Here is a 6,033-nt window from a genome sequence, read left to right as displayed (position 1 = left end):
ACATACATAAGGGAGAATTTAGTACTTAATTAGTATTTTCATTGTTTATAACAAAAAGAACCCTTGGAGATGCGGGGTATCGATCCCCTTACCTCTCACATGCTGACGCTCTACCACTTGAGCTACATCCCCGACAAGGTTCTTGGAGGTGCCGGGGATCGAACCGGGGCCTTTCACATGCAAACGAACGCTCTACCACTGAGCTACACCCCTTTGAGTGTGTATACAGTGTCAGGTCAGTAATAATAATAAGCGGTTTATTAATAGATTTGCAGCCGGTGGCTGAAAATATACAGACTTACATTTGATTTGGACATAATGATATAATATGCATTGAATACATTTAGGGCTGTACAGTACATAAATCAGGAGTTGTTTATTATTTCAACAATAGATGGGATGGTGCTATTCTTATATCTATCGGTGCGGGCTCTTATGGGCTGAATTTTGTTGTAGTGGCGGACTGGGCAGGTTGGGTGGAGGCAGGAGGTGGCGATGACGAGGGTGGTGCAGTGATCCACTGCCAAACCTTTCCAGTGCTTGGTGGTGGAGGACACTGGTTGGCTTCCAGGGTGGAAGGCGTTGGTGTAGCTGGGTATTCTGCGCCGAGCATTATTCTGCAGGCCCTTTTCTGTACCTTCTCTAGCTGACGTTGTTGGGTGGAGTTGAGAGACGACCAGGCTGGTGACGCATACGTTAGTTTGGGGAGAATAAAGGCGTTGTAGATGGTCCTCAGCTCTGACGTGGGTGCCCCAAGTGACCTAAGTCGTCGTAGCATGTAGAGACGGTACAGGCTGCCTTGACTGTGTTATTTACATGGTCCTTCCAGACAAGTTTGTTGTCTATAGTTACAGGAGTTTGGGTGACTGCACCAGCTGGAGGGATGGGCACCCACTGCTGCTGGGGCTTGCACTGGAGTGGTGGCGGTATTGATGTGCATGACTAGGTTGTGGTTTGATGGTGACCTTGTTCTCCGTAGTCCATGCCTGTAGTTGTTGTGTGTGTGCAGGGGGTCAAGGACGACGTTACACTAAAGGTCAAATATGGCAATGTGGGTGAGATTTATTGAAGAGAATAATTGTGTAAATTTGATGATAATTATAATACAAATAACAATAATAATACAAATAATAATAATAATAATAATAACAGGAATAATAAAAATTGTAATAATGTAGTAACAATGTTAATAACAATAATTAAAACACCTGTAAAGTAGATAAGGAATTTTGAAGGAGTGTTTCAGGTAATTCCCTTCCCTCCTGGTGGTCGAGTTAACAGGTCATGGTGTGTACTAGACTCGTTGCTTCACATTATAAGGTCATGTTCATCCCAGAACACACGATCTTACCTCTCTCTCTCTCTCTCTCTCTCTTAAAAGTTCATAAACACTGCAATCCTCTTCTGCACACACACACACACACACACACACGATCCTGGCTGCCAACTTTCTCTCATAAGGAAGGAAAGCCTGTGTGTGTGTGTTGCTCCTCTCCTTCTACCATACCTGTCTGAACCTCGTGATCAAATAATTGTTTAACATTCTGTGCTGAGGTTTTTAAATGATTATGTTTCAGTAACTATTGATTTAAGTCTTTTACTGTTATTATTATGATTTTTTATTTATTGCGTCTATCACCTCCACCCATCACCTCCCTCCCCATCACCCCCACCTCCCCATCACCCCCACCTCCCTCCCCATCACCCCTACCCCATCACCCCCTCCCATCACCCCTCCCCATCACCCCTCCCCCATCACCCCTCCCCTCCCAAAAACAATACCGTGAACAGTCAGGTTGTCATCACTACACCAAGGACTTATTTACATACACTTATAAGGGAGAATTAGTACTTAGTATTTTCATTGTTTTATAACAAAAGAACCCTTGGAGATGCAGGGTATCGATCCCATTACCTCTCACATGCTAAGGACGCTCTACCACTTGAGCTACATCCCGACAAGGTTCTTGGAGGTGCGGGGATCGAACCAGGGCCTTTCACATGCAAAGCGAACGCTCTACCACTGAGCTACACCCCTTGAGTGTGTATACAGTGTCAGGTCAAGTAATAATAATAAGCGGTTTGTTAATAGAGTTGCAGCCGGTGGCTGAAAATACAGACCTACATTTGATTTGGACATAATGATATAATATGCATTGTATACATTTGGGGCTGTACAGTACATAAATCAGGATTGTTTATTATTTCAACAATAGATGGGATGGTGCTATTCTTATATCTATCGGTGCGGGCTCTTATGGGCTGAATTTTGTTGTAGTGGCGGACTGGGCGAGTTGGGTGGAGGGCAGGAGGTGGCGATGACGAGGGTGGTGCAGTAGTCCACTGCCAAACCTTTCCAGTGCTTGGTGGTGGAGGACACTGAGGGTTGGCATTTCCAGGGTGGAAGGCGTTGGTGTAGCTGGAGTATTCTGCGCCGAGCATTATTCTGCAGGCCCTTTTCTGTACCTTCTCTAGTTGACGGTGTTGGGTGGAGTTGAGAGAAGACGACCAGGCTGGTGACGCATACGTTAGTTTGGGGAGAATAAAGGCATTGTAGATGGTCCTCAGCTCTGACGTGGGTGCCCCAAGTGACCTAGGTCTTCGTAGCATGTAGAGACGGTACGAGGCTACCTTGACTGCGTTATTAACATGGTCCTTCCAGACAAGTTTGTTGTCGATAGTTACACCCAGGAGTTTGGCAGACTGCACCAGCTGGAGAGGATGGGCACCCACTGTGACTGCTGGGGCTTGCACTGGAGTGGTGGCGGTATTGATGTGTATGACTACGGTTTTGGTGTGGTTGATGGTGACCTTGTTCTCCGTAGTCCATGCCTGTAGTGTGTGTGTGTGTGTGCGCAGAGGTCAAGGATGACGTTACGACTAAAGGTCAAATATGGTAATGTGGGTGAGATTTATTGAAGCGAATAATTGTGTAGAATTAATGATGATAATTATAATGCAAATAACAATAATAATACAAATAATAACAATAATAATAATAACAATAACAGTAATAATAATTGTAATAATGTAATAACAATGTTAATAATAATTAAAACACCTGTAAAGTAGATAAGGAATTTTAAAGGAGTGTTTCAGGTAATTCCCTTCCCTCCTGGTGGTCGAGTTAACAGGTCATGGTGTGTACTAGACTCGTTGCTTCACATTATAAGGTCATGTTTAACCCAGAACACACGATCTTACCTCTCTCTCTCAAAAGTTCATAAACACTGTAATCCTCTTCTGCACACACACACACACACACATACATACACACATACACACACACACACACACACACACACACACACACACACACACACACACACACACACACACACACACACACACACACCATCCTTGACCACCGAAGGGTCAAGACGTACCTGGCTCCTCTCCAGGCAGCCAGGTCAACTGTTATGTTGGCCCATACCAACCCCTCCCCTGAACCCTCCTCCCCCACGGAATATCAACATGTTCTGCCAGAAGTTACTATTTCATTTAGGAAAGGAATGGAACCAGTGTTAAACAGGGTGAACAGTGGTGAACAGTGCTTAAGTCAGGAACAACTCAACAGTAACAGTGGTACCCAATTGACCTTCACACAGTGAGGTCCCAGGTACCCAGTGATAACGTGAGACCCAACAGCCAGCGATGTGTTAATCCGTCTACGATAGGAAGGCCTGGAACACACCTCACTCATATAACACCATCTGTGAGGAATTACTACACCACGTGAGGCCCCTCATAACACCATATGTGGAAGGGTTACTACACCACGTGGAGCCCCTCATAACACCACCTGTGAGGTTACTACACCACGTAGGGCCCTCATAACACCATCTGTGAGGGATTACTACACCACGTGAGGCCCTCATAACACCATCTGTGAGGGAATTACTACACCACGTGAGGGCCCCTCATAACGCCATCTGTGAGGAATTACTACACCACGTGAGGCCCCTCATAACACCATCTGTGAGGGAATTACTACACCACGTGGGAGGCCCCTCATAACCATCTGTGAGGGACTACTACACCACGGTCCTCCTAATACCATCTGGGAGGAGTTACTACACTACGAGTTTGCTGTTCAACACCTACATTAATCTGTGTGTTCACTGTATGTTCCTTTACCTTTCTCTAATGAAGGCTTGTTAAACCACCAATGTATGTAATAAGTCATTTATGTCCAATGTATATTTTCAGCCCTCGGGCTGCAGAACTTCAATAAACCGTTGAGTATGTGTGTGTACACACGACACTCACACGATCCTGGCTGCCAACTTTCCCTCATAAGGAAGGAAAGCCTGTGTGTGTGTGTTGCTCGCCTGCTCCTTCTACCATACCTGTCCCATCATCGTGATCAAATAATTGTTTAACATTCTGTGCTGAGGTTTTTAAATGATTATGTTTTAGTAACTATTGATTTAAGTATTTTTACTGATTATTATTATGATTTTTTATTTATTGCACGTCTCTATCACCTCCACCCATCACCTCTCCACCTCCCCCATTCCCCTCCCATCACCCCCACCTCCCCCTTCCCCATCACCCCCCACCTCCCCTCCCCATCACCCCTCCTCCCTCCCCAAAACAATACCGTGAACAGTCAGGTTGTCATCACTACACCAAGGACTTATTTACATACACTTATAAGGGAGAATTTAGTACTTAATTAGTATTTTCATTGTTTATAACAAAAAGAACCCTTGGAGATGCGGGGTATCGATCCCCGTACCTCTCACATGCTAAGCGAGCGCTCTACCACTTGAGCTACATCCCCGACAAGGTTCTTGGAGGTGCCGGGGATCGAACCCGGGGCCTTTCACATGCAAAGCGAACGCTCTACCACTGAGCTACACCCCCTTTGAGTGTGTATACAGTGTCAGGTCAAGTGTGTGTGTGTGGTCAAGGTTATGGGTCAGTAAGACGTCACGACTAAAGGTCAAATATGGCAGTGTGGGTGAGATCTATTGAAGAGAATTATTGTATTACGAATCTTATTAATTGTCCATCTTCCCTCCACCTCCCCCCAAACATTATCGTGGAGAGTCAGGTCATCATCACTACACCAAGGACTTACAGTATTTACATTCACTTGTAAGGTAGATTTTAGATCTTAAATTAGTATTGTCATTCTGTATTATGTTGACACTTGCTAGTACTATAGATATCACCGCTTCACTGTGTATACAGACTCAGATGCTCCTCCCCTCCCCCCGGGTTTTATAACTAAAAGAACCCTTGGAGATGCGGGGTATCGATCCCCGTACCTCTCACATGCTAAGCGAGCGCTCTACCATTTGAGCTACACCCCCACTCACACAATTCACCTGTCACTCTTAATTAGTCATGTAGTCTTGATCTTGTTTACCGTTATTTTTAGTTTATCTTTGGTGATGTTTATATTGTATTCACTCCTATACTATGTGCTCATGGGGTAACTTCCTGCTCCTGGGGTAACATGCTGCTCAAGGGGTTACATCCGTGCACCACCAGACACCATGCATGCTGTTGCAACTGTACCTGGAAGTGGCCGCTATCCTCACCTGGTCAAGGCTTCTCCCAGGTAGTTGCTTGTCACGATAGACCCCCACACTCACCTGTGTGGGGGTAGGGAGGGTAGTAGACCCCCACACTCACCTGTGTGGGGGTAGGGAGGGTAACCTATTGAATTGACATGAGAGTAAAAGGATTACTTTAAGCCATTACACACACAGACACACCCACCTGCGCGCGTGCGGATTGAATGACGCAATAAACTGGTCTAGCCAGGCTGAGAAGGGGTAACTTAAACTCGTTTGGGTTAAGTTAGGTTAGGCAAGGTTAGGTTTGTACTGGGTGTTGTGCGTGATGGCTGAAGCTGAGGTTTGTGTATTCACCTCACACTAACCTAACCCTACAGGTAGCTTTAGGATTGTTAATTATCAGGTGAAATAAGCTCGGAATCTAATCCAGGTGATCTACTTTTTTAAGATGGAAGAACATTGTTGAACATTCCACTAGTCGTGAGGACAATGGTGACCTGAG

At 45.3% G+C, this 6,033-nt stretch overlaps 3 non-coding genes across 3 annotated transcripts; all 3 read right to left on the bottom strand.

The window, feature by feature from the left end:
* Positions 1 to 4,713: 4,713 nt before the first annotated feature.
* On the bottom strand, positions 4,714 to 4,786 carry Trnaa-agc. Its single transcript has one exon. It is a non-coding gene; the product is annotated as a tRNA-Ala (tRNA).
* Positions 4,787 to 4,797: 11 nt separating this feature from the next.
* On the bottom strand, positions 4,798 to 4,869 carry Trnaa-ugc. The gene has a single exon. It is a non-coding gene; the product is annotated as a tRNA-Ala (tRNA).
* Positions 4,870 to 5,248: 379 nt separating this feature from the next.
* Trnaa-agc lies at positions 5,249 to 5,321 on the bottom strand. The gene has a single exon. It is a non-coding gene; the product is annotated as a tRNA-Ala (tRNA).
* Between the last annotated feature and the right edge of the window lie 712 nt (positions 5,322 to 6,033).

Source organism: Homarus americanus, unplaced genomic scaffold (genome assembly GCF_018991925.1).
Source record: "Homarus americanus isolate GMGI-L3 unplaced genomic scaffold, GMGI_Hamer_2.0 scaffold14144, whole genome shotgun sequence".
NCBI classification, from domain to species: domain Eukaryota; kingdom Metazoa; phylum Arthropoda; class Malacostraca; order Decapoda; family Nephropidae; genus Homarus; species Homarus americanus.
Note: the sequence above shows the minus strand (reverse complement) of the source record. Positions and strands in the feature narration are given on the sequence as shown.